Source organism: Bufo gargarizans, chromosome 3 (assembly GCF_014858855.1).
Source record: "Bufo gargarizans isolate SCDJY-AF-19 chromosome 3, ASM1485885v1, whole genome shotgun sequence".
In the NCBI taxonomy this organism is placed as follows: domain Eukaryota; kingdom Metazoa; phylum Chordata; class Amphibia; order Anura; family Bufonidae; genus Bufo; species Bufo gargarizans.
Genome location: NC_058082.1, coordinates 499381052 through 499396931, shown reverse-complemented (window position 1 = coordinate 499396931; position 15880 = coordinate 499381052). Strand labels below are relative to the sequence as shown.

General features: G+C 44.2%; 1 protein-coding gene across 1 annotated transcript in view; it reads left to right on the top strand.

The window, feature by feature from the left end:
• SMYD4 (SET and MYND domain containing 4) overlaps positions 1-15880 on the top strand; it is a 95422-nt gene that overhangs the window by 26294 nt on the left and 53248 nt on the right. The window lies entirely within an intron of this gene.

The window sequence follows — 15880 nt, the reverse complement described above, 5'->3', positions numbered from 1 at the left end:
GGATGGAGGGTGTGTGTATATGTTGTTTAATTTCATTAAAACTTCCACCTGTCCTAACCAGTCCACAGGGGCAGAATACCCCATCTGTGCCACTGATTAGGACGTAAGGGAATCCTAATAGCTCCTCACAGGCTGAAAAGAAGCTGGTTCTCTGCTCTGAAACAAATGGCATTGGAAGAACCATGGAGAATACCCTTCCAGGGGGATATCCTCTCTCAGCGGCCAATAAAACATCCAAATCCGCAGATCTACAACCTAGCTGTCTGGATGCTGAGAGCGAGTCACTCAGAAGACAGGGTCTCTCAGACAGAGTAATCCTCACTCTCAGAGCAAGCAGAAAAAAGGCATCAGCCATTTACCTTAAAATCTGGAGGAGGTTCTGTAGCTGGTTGGGAGAAGAACACCCGAACACTACTTCTCCATGGGTTAGAACTAGGATTAAAGCCTATCACCCTTAAGGTCCAGATATCTGCTTTTTATTTTATGATACTAGCCTTGCCGAACACTGCTGGGTAAAGAGATTTGTTAGGGCAGCCTCTAGACTAAGGCCAACTTTGAGCTCTAGGATTTCTCAGTGGAATCTTAATATTATACTAAATGGTCTGTCTAAGCCCGCATTCTTTCCCTCACCAGAGATTTCTATAAAACACCTATCCTTCAAAACTGCTTTCCTGATGGCCATAACATCTGCTAGATGTATAAGTCAAAATCAGGCCCTTTCCTGTAGAGAGCCATACCTGAAAGTTTTTGAGGACCGAGTAACATTGAGGCTAGATCCAGGCTTCCTCCCCAAGGTGGTATCAGATTATCACTGTGACCAAGAGATCGTTTTACCATCATTTACAGTCCTTCCAAAGGATGAGGCTGAAGAGACATTGCATCCTCTTGATGTTAGAAATACAATTTTACAATATCTAGAAGCATCTGAGACCTTTAGGAAAGACTATAATCTTTTAGTCCAGTTTGCAGGTCGAAACAGGGGAAGGGAGCTTTCTAAAGCCTCTGTAAGTCACTGGATCAGAGCTTCTATAGGTTGTTGTTGTTGTTGTTACTCCCTTCAAAATATTCCTTGTCCTTTGGGTATTAAAGCTCACTCTACCAGGGTAACTGCCTCTTCTTGGGCAGAAAAATTAGGTGTTTCGTTAGATCAGATTTGCAAAGCTGCTGCTTGGTCTAGTTTCAACACCTTCGTGAAACATTATCGCCTTAATCTGGCCATCTCTGCAGATTTAGCATTTGGCCAAAAAGTACTGCAGGCGGCTTCCCACCCTATGTAAAAATATGTTCTCACTTGTGGCCCTCATGGTGGATGAAATGGAAAACCGTAATCAGACTTTCCGGTAATTCCATTTCCTTCAAATAAAATTATATTATTCCTATAATGGACACACACATTGCTCACCTACCTTGGTAATTTGGAAGAACACTGAGCGTGAGGAGGGGTGGGGGCAATTTAAACTCTCTGTATATTCCTGCCCCTACAGAGGTCAAGAGTCGTCTCTCACTTGTGACCGTCATTACCGGTAAGTCTAATTACGGTTTTCTTAAAATTAACTTTATTTTTTTTTCTTCACAGGAATTGGGAAAATGCCAGCGACTTGTTGGGTCAAGGACTGCTTTTTCTTGCCTGGCCATGCCCACGATGGCCACGAAATAAAATTGCATTCCTTTCCAAACTGTCGAGAAAGAGTTGTAGAATGGTTGTCACAGTTAATTCCTGCGGGGGACGAAGTAAATGCTCTTGCTGAAGACATTCTTGCAATGAAGCGAAAAAATTACAATAAGTATAGACTTTGTTCATTACATTTCACAGAAGACAGTTTCATTGTCAATGCCGGTGGGCGTGTACTTCGTCCAAACGCAATCCCGACCATATTCCTAAATTTTCTAGATTCTGACAGAAAAGTTGCTGAGGATTTAACTAAACCCAAAGCGTTCAAGAGAAAACGACTGGATTATCTTAGTGTGCTAGAGGCTTATAAAAGAGCTTTGTCCTCTGAATCATCCATAAAAACAGAGTCAAGTGGAGATACAGAATCCTGCCCGGAAATTCAACATTTTACAAAGATTGTTGAAAGTCATAGGTCAACGTTCACTAATACCTCAACTCAGACCGATTATGACCTAACAAATTCCATAATTATTAAGAGAGAACCAAATGTCCTAATGGAAGAGCAATCGCCAGTACGACTTAGTCACTAAATCGACACCTTTGCCAGAATGTCTAATTTCCACCAATCGGAATCAGAGGCAGCTTACCATTCCTTTTGTTAGCTTTCTGACTCCAGTTCAATCAAAAGACGATCAATCCTCTGTGCAACCGGTAGATGAGGCTAACAGTAGTCTTTCAATGTAAATTAAAGTAAGTGCTAATGTGATAAATATGAGTAAAATATGAGATGCATCCCACACAAGTGTCATTTTGTATAACCCTTTTCCTAAGTATGAGAAATGTAATCTGTTTATAATAAAAAATAAAAAAAGATGTTTTTAAAATGTTTGAAATTTATTTGGTCAACATGAACCATAAAAAATTGTCATATAGAAATAGAGAAGTCAAAAAATTTTTATTGTACACTGCATATTAACCACATTTACTCCATGGCCAGATACTCCTCTGGCTCTTCTCTACACATTAGAAAACCACAGTAATCTTGGTCTGGGTCAGGAAAAAACTTTGGTCTTCTTTTTCCAATGCCAATAGCCGTGTATCTAGGCTGTGAATCCACAATATGCAGTTTTTCTAAGTAGCCTGTAACATAAATAAAAAATATGAATATTTTCAGTAATGAAAAATAAAATGCATATTTTCATAAATTTTACAAGCATTGCTGTATTAAAACACAAACTGCCTGCACCATGGTGTGACATCAATACGATTTATATAGTGAACCTTGCATAACACAAACCTGTTCAAGTCTTTATCCGGGGGAGGATGCATAACTTGACCTATTGCCCGCATTGAGACCTCCACCCTTCCTCGATCTTCACAAAATTGATGGAAGTAATCCTGTTCAATTATATATCACATCTCGTCTAGCACTAGTGCCACAAAAAAAAATATAATTTCTAAGTTGCAAGAAATTCAGTGCAAAGTAAATCATTAAAAAAAATATGAAACTTGGCTAAAAAATACATTCGACCTATCTAAGGCTGCTTTCACACTAGCGTTCGCTGGTCCGCTCGTGAGCTCCGTTTGAAGGAGCTCACGAGCGGACCCGAACGCAGCCGTCCAGCCCTGATGCAGTCTGAATGGAGGCGGATCCGCTCAGACTGCATCAGTCTGGCGGCGTTCAGCCTCCGCTCCGCTCGCCTCCGCACGGACAGGCGGACAGCTGAACGCTGCTTGCAGCGTTCGGGTGTCCACCTGGCCGTGCGGATCCGTGCGGATCCGTCCAGACTTTCAATGTAAGTCAATGGGGACGGATCCGTTTGAAGATGCCACAATGTGGCTCAATCTTCAAGCGGATCCGTCCCCCATTGACTTTACATTGAAAGTCTGGACGGATCCGTACTAGGCTATTTTCACACTTAGCTGTTCTATGCTAAAAATAATGCAGACGGATCCGTTCTGAACGGAGCCTCCGTCTGCATTATTATGAGCGGATCCGTTCAGAACGGATCCGCCCGAACGCTAGTGTGAAAGTAGCCTAATAGAAAAAAAAAAATCTGCAATGATATCTGCAGCATTATTGTATAAATAATTGTACAATTTAAAGCTGCTAGCTTTTGTTTTATCTTTTTTTAAAAATATATTGGTATGTAATTACTTTTTCAGATCGTGATGCGGTAGCACCAGGTGGTAGTTGTTCTGAGACTCCATCCATCTTTACACCTGGAAAACAAAAATAGAGAAATGTTACAAACTATGCTGCAGGGCGCTTGTGGGCATGGTGTCACAACCAGACAGCTGAGAAGCTCTGACAGAAGCCTTTCAGAACCTCCTCCTTGATGTTTCTTTCTTGTGGTGTTCAGTTCCTCATCTCGTTAGCCTCTCAGCTGTCATGTAGTTGGACTGATTGCTTCCCTTTTAAATTCCTCCCCATAATGCATTACTGGGCGGCTTATACTTTTTCCTGGAGTGTGTGTGCATGCTGATCCTATTTCCCAGTCTGCTACTAAGTTAAGTGCTTTACATTTATCTGTTATTTTCTGTTTGCTGGATCCCAGGTGACCCTGACTCCCTCCGTGTCTGGTGTAGGGAACCGGTGGTCGTGTCCCCTCACTATTGTAGGGTGTTCAGGGGTTATATAGTCGAGGTACGTGGATATGCAACCATCCACCTTTGGGATTTTTGCATAGGCTGAGCAGCCAGGGAAAGTGCCAGGTCTTGTGCAGGGGTCCCCCTTTTGGTTCCTTAGCTTTGGATCCAGTGAGTCATATATGCATGTTGCATTGTCTTGTTTCCTGTACACCGTCCGTGACATTATAAGCCACCAAAACCGTCTCAAGCATGGATCCGGTTTCACTTTTGGCTGAACGCTTCCAGGGTCTTTGATTGGAGGTAGCTGATCTCCGTAAGACTTTTTCTCAGCTTCAAGTGACCGGTTCAGCTTGCGTTCATGGAGTTTGTTCTGAGCCTAAGATCTCGCTCCCGGATACGTTCTCCGGGGGTAGTGAGAATTTTGTGCGTTTTAGAGAGGCTTGCAAACTCCATTTTCGCCTTCTTCCCCACTCCTCTGGTGATGAGGAACGGAGGGTTGAGATCATTATATCGCTGCTCAGGGGTAACGCTCAGTCTTGGGCCTTTTCGCTGCTGGAGGGGGCACGGCCTCTCCGTTCAGTGGATGAATTCTTTTTAGCCCTGGGTCAGATATATGATGATCCGGATCGTATTGCTCTGGCTGAGTCTAGACTACGTCTATTATGCCAGGGTAAACAATCCGCAGAGATTTACTGCTCAGAATTTCGGAGATGGGCAGCTGATACTGGTTGGAATGAAGCTGCACTCCGAAGTCAATTTTGCCATGGTCTTTCAGAGGGATTGAAAGATGCATTTGCCTTTCATGAGAGGCCTATTTCCTTAGACTCTGCTATGTCTCAGGCCGTTCATATTTACAGGCGTCTTAGAGAGAGAGGAGAGATATCTCCTTCCTGTCATACTCAGTCCCAGGACAGTGCAGTGGTCTCATTCTGTGCGCAGGGGTCTCGGTCGCTGTCAGCCCCTTCTGAGCAGGAGCCCATGCAGCTGGGGTTGATTGCCTCTGACAATAGAAGATTCAGCCCGCATGGGAAGGTTTGTTTTTGTTGTGGAGGTATAAATCATTTGGCAAATGTTTGTCCCTCTAGGAGATTCAGGCAGTTTTCTGGGAGTAATAAAGAAACAAACAGGAAAAAATCTTTTAAAGATGTTCCGTCTGTTACTATTGGCAGGGTTGAGGCGGAAATTGAAGGTTTTCCGTTTGCTTGTAGTTCCTGTTTTGTCCTGCCTGCTAGGCGCTAGAGAGCAAGAGCATTTTTTGTGAGATTTTTGTGGATAGTGGAGCAGCTGTCAATCTCATTGATAATCAATTTGCAATAACTCATGGTTTCCAGGTGCGCACTTTGGGAAAGGATATTCCTGTTTTTGCTATTGATTCCGCTCCACTTTCTCAGAAATCATTAAAGGGCATAGTTCACAATATCCGTTTAATTGTGAGTGATGCTTATGTTGAGGATGTCATGTTTCGTCCTTAGCGGTTTGCCTACTCTTCTAGTGTTGGGGCTACCCTGGCTCACTAAACATAACCCCACCATTGATTGGCAAGCAAGGCAAATAAATGGTTGGAGTGACTTTTGCAGAGAGAATTGCCTCACGACATCTGTTTCTGAGGTTGCTACTAAGACTGTACCATCTTTTCTCTCTGAATTTTCGGATGTCTTCTCTGAGAGTGGAGTTCAGGATTTGCCCCCACACAGGGAGTACGATTGCCCTATTAATCTCATCCCAGGCGCCAAGCTGCCTAAATCTCGTTTATACAATCTTTCCCAACCTGAGAGGATCGCTATGCATGCTTATATCTCCGAGAGTCTGAGAAAAGGACACATACGACCCTCGAAGTCACCTGTTGCCGCTGGTTTTTTCTTTAAGAAAAAAGATGGTTCTTTAAGACCTTGTCTGGATTTCAGGGAGCTGAACAGTATCACTATTCGTGACCCTTATCCGCTTCCTCTGATCCCGGACCTGTTTAACCAGGTTGTTGGGGCTAAATTATTTTCCAAATTAGATCTAAGAGGGGCATACAACCTGGTCAGGGTCAGAGAAGGAGACGAATGGAAGACGGCCTTCAATAACCCTGAGGGCCATTTTGAGAATTTGGTTATGCCTTTTGGTTTGATGAATGCCCCGGCCGTTTTTCAGCATTTCGTGAACAGCATTTTTTATCATTTGATGGAAAAATTTGTATTAGTGTATTTGGATGACATTTTGATATTTTCTCCTGATTTCAAAACTCATAAGGAACATTTACGTCAGGTCTTGCTCATCCTGCAGGAGAATAAATTATATGCGAAACTGGAAAAATGTGTGTTTGCGGTTCCAGAAATTCAATTTCTGGGGTTTCTTCTCTCCGCTTCTGGTTTTCGCATGGACCCCGAGAAGGTCCGCGCTGTGCTTGAGTGGGAGCTTCCTGAGAATCAGAAGGCGCTGATGCGTTTTTTGGGCTTTGCCAATTATTACAGGAAGTTTATTTTAAATTATTCCTCTATTGTTAAACCACTCACTGATATGACCAGAAAGGGGGTAGATTTTTCTTCTTGGTCAGTAGAGGCGCGTAAGGCTTTTTCTAATATCAAGGAGAGTTTTGCTTCCGCTCCCATCTTGGTGCAACCTGATATTTCTTTACCCTTCATAGTTGAGGTTGATGCTTCTGAGGTGGGTGCGGGGGCGGTCTTGTCTCAGGGTTCCTCTCCTGCCAAATGGCGACCGTGTGCTTTTTTCTCGAAAAAACTCTCCTCCGCAGAGAGAAATTACGATGTGGGAGATAGGGAATTGTTGGCCATCAAGTTGGCTTTTGAGGAATGGCGCCATTGGCTAGAGGGAGCCAGACACCCTATTACTGTATTTACTGACCATAAAATCTGGCCTACTTGGAGTCAGCCAAGCGTCTGAACCCGAGACAGGCCAGATGGTCTTTGTTCTTTTCTAGGTTTAATTTTGTTGTCACGTTCCGCCTTGGAGTTAAGAATGTGAAGGCAGATGCCCTGTCACGTTGTTTTCCGGGAGGCGGGAATTTTGGCTGAAGGTGTGGTGGTCTCTGCTCTTTTTTCTGAATTGGAGGCAGAGGTGCAGGCAGCCCAGTCAGAGGCTCCTGATCTTTGTCCTCCTGGGAGGTTGTTTGTGCCTATCGCTTTAAGACACAAGATTTTTAAGGAACACCTCGATATGGTCCTTGCTGGGCACCCGGGGGCAAGAGCCACACTGGATCTCATCGCTCGGAGATTCTGGTGACCTGCGCTTCGTAAGTCGGTTGAGGGTTTTGTGGCAGCCTGCGAGACTTGCGCTCGTGCCAAAGTCCCTCATTCACGGCCATCAGGTCCTCTCCTTCCCGTCCTTGGACACATCTGTCAATGGACTTCATAACGGACCTGCCTCGTTCCTCGGGGAAGACTGTGATTCTGGTGGTGGTGGACCGTTTTAGCAAAATGGTGCATTTCATCCCTTTTCCTGGTTTGCCCAATGCTAAGACGCTGGCGCAGGCATTTATTGATCACATTGTCAAATTGCACGGTATTCCTTCAGACATGGTCTCTGATAGGGGCACGCAGTTTGTTTCCAGATTCTGGAAGGCTTTCTGTTCTCGCTTGGGGGTTCGGTTGTCATTCTCTTCTGCTTTCCACCCGCAGTCGAATGGCCAGACAGAGCGCGTCAATCAGAATCTGGAGACATATCTGCGCTGTTTTGTGGCGGAGAATCAAGAGGATTGGTGTTCTTTTTTGTCCCTTGCTGAGTTTGCTTTAAATAACCATCGTCAGGAGTCCTCTGATAAGTCACAATTTTTTGGGGCATATGGGTTTCCTCCGCAGGTGGGACTTTCTCGGGAGAGGGGTCTTCTGGTTTACCTGATGAGGACAGATTCTCCTCGTCTTTGTCATCTATTTGGCAAAAGATTCGGGATAATCTAAAGAGCATGAGTGAGAGATATAAGAGTGTGGCAGATAAGAGACGTGTGCTTGGTCCGGACCTGAATGTTGGTGATCTGGTGTGGTTGTCTACCAAGAATATCAAATTGAAGGTTCCCTCCTGGAAGTTGGGTCCTGGGTTTATTGGGCCTTACAAAATCCTGTCTGTCATCAATCCTGTTGCCTACCATCTTGATCTTCCTCAGACTTGGAAGATCCATAATGTTTTTCATAAGTCCTTATTGAAACCTTATGTTCAACCCATTGTACCCTCGCCTTTGCCTCCTCCTCCGATTATGGTTGATGGGAATCTTGAATTTCAGGTCTCTAGGATTGTGGATTCTCGTCTTGTCCGCGGTTCTCTTCAGTACCTTGTTCATTGGGAGGGTTATGGTCCTGAGGAGAGGATGTGGGTCCCAGTGACTGACATTAAGGCCTCTTGTCTCATCAGGGCTTTCCATAGGTCCCATCCTGAGAAGGTGGGCTCTGAGTGTCCGGAGTCCACTCGTAGAGGGAGGGGTACTGTCACAACCAGACAGCTGAGAAGCTCTGACAGAAGCCTTTCAGAACCTCCTCCTTGAGTTTTCTTTGTTGTGGTGTTCAGTTCCTCATCTCTTTATCCTCTCTCATCTGTCATGTAGTTGGACTGATTGCTTCCCTTTAAATTCCTCCCCATAATGCATTACTGGGCGGCTTATACTTTTTCCTGGAGTGTGTTTGCATGCTGATCCTATTTCCCAGTCTACTACTAAGTTAAGTGCTTTACATTTATCTGTTATTTTCTGTTTGCTGGATCCCAGGTGACCCTTACTCCCTCCGTGTCTGGTGTAGGGAGCTGGTGGTCGTGTCCCCTCACTATTGTAGGGTGTTCAGGTGTTATATAGTCGAGGTACGTGGATAGGCAACCATCCACCTTTGGGATTTTTGCATAGGCTGAACAGCCAGGGAAAGTGCCAGGTCTTGTGCAGGGGTCCCCCTTTTGGTTCCTTAGCTTTGGATCCAGTGAGTCATATCTGCATGTTGCATTGTCTTGTTTCCTGTACACCGTCCGTGACACATGGGTGTGGCAGGTGGTATGGCGAAAAGCAGTCGTGACCTGGGTGAATGGGAGAAGTATTGTCAAGCAAGTCAGTTTGCAAAGAGGTGTTAGGACTAAACAGGACGTTTGTAGCCAACGTCCCTAAAAAAAATTAAAACCTGTCTCGTGCGAGGGTTTTATTATTGTAATGTGTGTGCTGATATCTGTGCGTTTTCCCACATAACTTGTAGTGTAGCACAACAAGTTCGAACAGAAATGAAAGCGTTGCATAGGGGTGGATTAAACACATTTGTAAGAGAGGTCTGTTGTTGTGGAGCGTTGATTTCAATGTAGGTTTTTGCATCATTTGGATTGTCCATGGCAGGTTATGATAAAACGGGGGGCCCCAGTCCTTCATTTCCACCAAAATTTGAAAATAATGACGTGGCCCCCCCCCCCCCCCTTTTTCCTAACCAGCCATGGTTTAACCAACAGCTGTGGGCTGCCATTATCCGGTTGAGAAGGTCCACGGTTTTTGGCTCCTCAGCCTAGTAATAACAGCCCGCTGCCGTCCCAAGAGCAGAACCATCAAATAAAATGGTTTCACCCTTGACGGAAACCCGACTCTTCCCTTCACCCCTGGGGCTTTGGGTACCGGGGTATTTGAGGGGGGTTTACTGCCACACTGGGGTGAAAAAAAAACTAACCTATAGTCGCCCCCATCAGGGGGTTGTGGTGCTAAGTATTATAACCCCCATCATGCTTGTTGTACTAGGGTGTTGTGGTGCCAAGATTGTTTCAGTGAAAACGGATCGGTCCCCATTGACTTACATTGTGTGCCAGGACGGATCAGATTGGCTCCGTTTCATCAGACGGACACCACATGCACATGGTGTTTTTTTTTTTTGTTTTTTTTTTGCGTGGTATCTAGTATCGCAATACTTTTTTATGGTATCGAAATCGAATAAAAAATTTGGTATCGCAACAACTCTAGCTGTGAGCTGTCCGCTCTGATTGGATCGCGCTCACAGCCAGGGAGAAGGAGACACCCACTGAGGAACACTCAGTCATCTCCATGTTTTCCGATACTCATTATAATACAAGGCGCCAAAATCACAGGAGGCCACTGCGGACGAACGGGGGGGGGTCTTTTGGGGAATAAAAAGCGGCGATGGAATCAGTGGGGGCCACCCTATAAGGTAACACCCTAATTTAACTATTTGAAAACTGATGAAAGGTCCGCTTTTAAGTCTACTTTCACACTTGCGTTTTGGCTTTCCGTTTGTGAGATCTTTCCATTTGTGAGTCTGCTTGCAGCGTTTTGGTGTCCGTCTGATGAAACTGAGCCAAACGGATCCGTCCTGGCACACAATGTAAGTCAATGGGGACCGATCTTTTTTTACTGACACAATCTGGCACAATAGAAAACTGATCCGTCTTGGCTACATTAAAGATAATACAAACGGATCCGTTCTGAATGGATGCAGACTGTTGTATTATCTGAACGGATTCGTCCATGACGGATCCGCACAAAACGCGAGTGTGAAAGTAGTCTTAGCCACTTTCTTATCAGTAAGATAAGAACTGAGCTATGAGTGTTTATAATGTCAGAGATAAGGAGTCTGTCTGATCCCCAACTGACGGAAAAGATAAAAAATCTACAAGCTGCTACTACAGCATCTCAGCTCTGTACACAAAAAAGGATGCCATATTTTTTAATAAACACCAATTGAAAAAATGATTTTTAGCTTAAAATTAGTGCAACGCAGTAACATGAGATTTCCCTTAAAGGTGTGCATATTCTTTAATGCTATGTGAAATTCCTCACCAAAACCCAGAACGATATATTCATTATATATTGAGGAGTTTACATTTTCTTCTCTGTATCAATTCTTCACGCTTTTCAAGATCTCAGCCTGCTGGCGTCTAATAGAGCACTCAAAGGGGCTTTCCACATTCAGATATTGATGGGCATTTGAAAGGCCATGAATATCAGATCGGTCTGACACTCAGCTCCCACGCCAATCAGCTATTTTATAGGGGCCACAGCGCTTATGTAAGAACTGTGGCCTCTTCATTATTTACATAGGTCCATCTCTCTGTATGTTGTCTGCTTAGCAGAGGTGCAGCAGGACGTTGCAGTTTCATTCTATTCCAGTGAACAGAATGAAGCTCTGCACCATTGCTATTATGCAGGTGGATAGACCCTTATAAAGAATGACGAGGCCGCAGGAGAGGTCTGTATGTGGGTAACTGGCTCAGTGATAGAAAACAGAGGGTGGTTATTAATGGTACACACTCACTGTTATTAGTGGAGTACCACAGGGTTTAGTATGGGGCTCTATTCTCTTCCAAATATTTATTAATGATCTTGTAGTAGGCTTGCACAGTAAAATATAAATTTTAGCAGATGACATTAAACTGTGTAAAGTAATTGACACTGAAGAGGACAGTATACTGCTACAGAGGGATCTGGATAGATTAGGGGCTTGGGCAGATAAGTAGCAGATGAGGTTTAGCACTGACAAATGTAAGGTTATGCACATGGGAAGGAATAATGCAAGTCACCCGTACATACTAAATGGTAAAACACTGGGTAATACTAACATAGAAAGGACTTGGGGATTTTAGTGAACAGCAAACTAAGCTGTAAAAACCAGTGTCAGGCAGCTGCTGCCAAGGCCAATAAGATAATGGGTGGCATCTAAAGGGCATATATGCCCGTGATGAGAACATAGTTCTACCACTTTACAAATCACTAGTCAGACCACACATGGAGAACTGTGTACATTTGTGGGATCCTGTGAACAAGGCAGACATAGAACTGGAGAGGGTACAGAGGAGGGCAACTAAAGTAATAACTGGAATGGGGGGACTACGGTACCCTGAAAGATTATCGAAATTCGGGTTATTTACTTTAGGAAAAAAAGACGACTGAGGGGAGATCTAATTACTATGTATAAATATATCAGGGGTCAGTACAGAGATCTCTCTAATGATCTACAGTGCTTTCGTAAAGTCTTCAGAGCCTTTCATTTTTTTCAAATTTTCTTGTGGTGCGGCCTTGGTATTCTGCCCTCAATACCTCATAATGAGAAAGTGTAATATAATTTTAGAAATGCTTTCAAATTTAGTTCATTTCCCGAACTTTGGTTCGGTTGCAAAGTACCACTTAGAACCGTACCCAAGTTCGGGAACAGTTTTTTTTACAGTACAAGTTAATTTATGAAGTTATTGCGCAAAGTCTCGCAAGACTTCGCAAAGCAATAACTTTGTCTTATCGGTGCCAATAAATTGACAGCTGAACCTCCCCATTCCCGTTGTCAGTAGGTTGTGTCCCTACACACTGATTGGACAGTGTCGGCCCTTGTAGAAAGCCTATTGACAAGAGAAATGGTAACGCCCATAAGCTAATATAGTCATACATTGCCAGGAGGAATATGAGAGGAACAGCACAATGTAGAGTTAACCCCTTCGCTATCAGCGCCGTACATGGAGCGAAGTGCAAACATGGCGCCTGCTCACGCATGCAGCGGGCGTCATGACCTGTGGGTCTCCGCTATTTCAAATGGCAGAGACCTGCAGCTAATTAACCCCTTCAAGACCAAGCCAGTTTTCACCATAATGGCCAAGCCACATTTTGCAAATCTGACATGTTTTACTTTATGTGGTAATAATTCTGGAATGCTTTTACTTATATAAGCGATTCTGAGATTGTCTTCTCGTGAGATATTGTACTTCATGTTAGTGGTAAATTTGAGTCAATATGTTTCACATTTATTTATAGAAAAATTCACTATTTTTGAAATTTTTATGTCTCTGCTTTTAAAGGAGTTCTGCAGTTTTTTTAAACTGATGATCTATCCTCTGGATAGATCATCAGCATCTGATTGGCGGGGATCCGACACCTGGGACCCCTGCCGATCAGCTGTTTGAGAAGGCAGCAGCGCTGGCAGTAGTGCCGCTGCCTTCTCGTTGTTTACCGCAGGCCCAGTGACGTCACGACTAGTATCAGTGGCTTGGGTGGGGCCAAGCTCTGTTCACTTGAATGGAGCTTAGCCCCGCACAGGCCATTGATACTAGTCGTGACGTCACTGGGACTGCGGTAAACAGCGAGAAGGCCGCGGCACTACTGCCAGCGCCGCTGCCTTCTCAAACAGCTGATCGTCAGGGGTCCCGGGTGTCGGATCCCCGCCAATCAGATGCTGATGATCTATCCAGAGGATAGATCATCAGTCTAAACAAACAAATTGTGATGCCTCATAAAATATTTATTACTAAACATTCCCCATATGTTTACTTTATGTTGGCATCATTTTGTAAATGTCATTTTATTTTTTTAGGACGTTGGAAGGCTTAGAATTTTAGAAGCAATTCTTAAAATTTTTAAGAAAATTTCCAAAACCCACTTTAAGGAAAACTTCAGATATAAAGTCACTTTGTGGGCCTTACATAGTAGAAACCACCCATAAATGACCCCATTTTAGAAACCACACCCCTCAAGTTATTCGAAACTGATTTTACAAACTTTTTTAACCCTTTAGGTGTTCCACCTGAATAAAAGGAAAATGAAGGTTAAATTTCAAAATAGGCTTAGGAAGTAGCATTCTTGTGCACTTTTTTCCCCCACCTATTCCACGACCTTGATTAGGTGGTACATATAGGTGTGTGTGCTCCTCCTCTCATTGATTGCTTGATGCACACAGAGGTAACTAGGAGCAGCACACTATATGTGCAGGGTCTGCTTTCCTTAATGTCGATACGGCATAGGTAGGTTTATGCCTCATTCACACATCAGTGTTTGGTCAGTGATTTCTATCAGTGATTGTGAGCCAAAACCAGGTGCGCCTCTAAACACAGAACATGTGCAGATCTTTCCCTTATACCTTATGTCTGTGGAGGCTCCAATCCTGGTTTTGGCTCATAATCACTGATGGAAATCACTGACCAAAGCACTGACGTGTGAATGAGGCATTAGAGTAGGACCTATAATAGGTTTAGAGTAGGACCCTAATGAGAAACACGCTACAGTGTTTGGGGTTTGAGCACTTCCCCCATATTTGCCACTATATTTCTGTGATTTTGTTTTATATGGATTGAATGTGCCTTCATCTGGCATTTAAACATTCTTTTGCACCTGGTAGCCTCCATCACACGGTCTGATATGGGTGTGGCTTACAGTCTTGCTTTGTTCACATTGCATTAGGCTAGGTCTACACGACGACATTTGTCGTGCGACAAAAAGTCGCGCGACAAATAGGGCGCAACAGTTGTCGCGCGACATTTTGTTGCACTAATGTCGCGCGACAATTTTTATAATGGCAGTCTATGGTGTCGCACTGCAACATGCGACATGTTGCGACTGCGACGCGACAGTCGCAGAAAAATCCATCTTGAATGGATTTTCTGCGACTGTCGCGTCGCAGTCGCAACATGTCGCATGTTGCAGTGCGACACCATAGACTGCCATTATAAAAATTGTCGCGCGACATTGGTGCAACAAAATGTCGCGTGACAAATGTCGTCGTGTAGACCTAGCCTTAGTTGTCCTGTTATGCGGTTGTGTGGAAGCTTGGCTGTGAGCTGGATTTCATCACCTTCAGAACGTGTTCACACCATAGTTAGCGCAGTGGTAGGACCCTTGCCATGCTGAGAGACCGTGACATGGTGCATGATGGGCTCCGATATGTTCCTGACAGGAATATATTGGCAAAAGTCTCAGTTTTTAATATCTGCTTGTATGACTAGCTAGTATAGTCAGTGGCATATCCGTTTGGTGCATTTTTTTTCTGTGATTTATGTAATTATATTTTCATCCGCACAATGCTCCGTTTTGTGTAGGATGCCTTTGTGGTGCATGAGAACCGCGCTGGCATCCTCCATTGTACGCATTTTTTGCTGGGGATGGTCGTTTGCTGCGGTCCACATGCGGTGGGACTGCTCCCCTAATGAGAAACACGCTACAGTGTTTTGGGTTTGAGCAGTTCCCCCATATTTGCCACTATATTTCTGTGATTTTGTTTTAGAGTAGGACCTGCCTGCCTGAGACCACCTTGGCGCGGGTAGGCGCTTTCATAAACAGGCTTTATTCCATATACAGTATTATCTTTGCATCTATTGTTTTAGTGCATTGTTCTCCGTGATTTTATGTATGTAGCCATGCACATCCGCATATTTATTATCATATCGTGCAGGATGTTGTGTATCTTTTTCTGTGGGAGTGTGCATAGGCACGCATGCGCAGCAGCTCCCATCCCGGCTGTTCATATCTGTGCTGCAGCAGTGGCCATAACCCCTGGAAACGAGGCAGTGTATAATGAGATGGAAAATGAATCAAGCCAGCAGGCAGGCTGTTCCATCAGGACCCTCTGTGCACTCTGGCAACTCCGGAGTGCACGGAGGTCCTGCCGGATCTCTAATGCTAGTGTGCAGCTAGCCTTACTCAGAGTTTCCCCACAATCGGCATCTATCGCCTATCCACAGGAGAAGTGAAAATGTCTGGTACCTGGGACCCCCACCAAAGACCTTCTTTGTTCCTTATTGTACAACGGCATTGCCAATGATTTTCAATGGCACAGTGTTTGAACTTCTGCAACTCCTTCCAAAATCTATGGGACTGCTGGAGACAGAAGTACAACAATGGCTGACTAATGAACTGCAGAGCTATCAGCTTATTATGTGTGCTCTACTAAGCAGGATTTTTTATTTTTTTTTAAAGAATAAAAATAATAAAAGCTTGCATGTGCGCTTGGCACCTCTGTT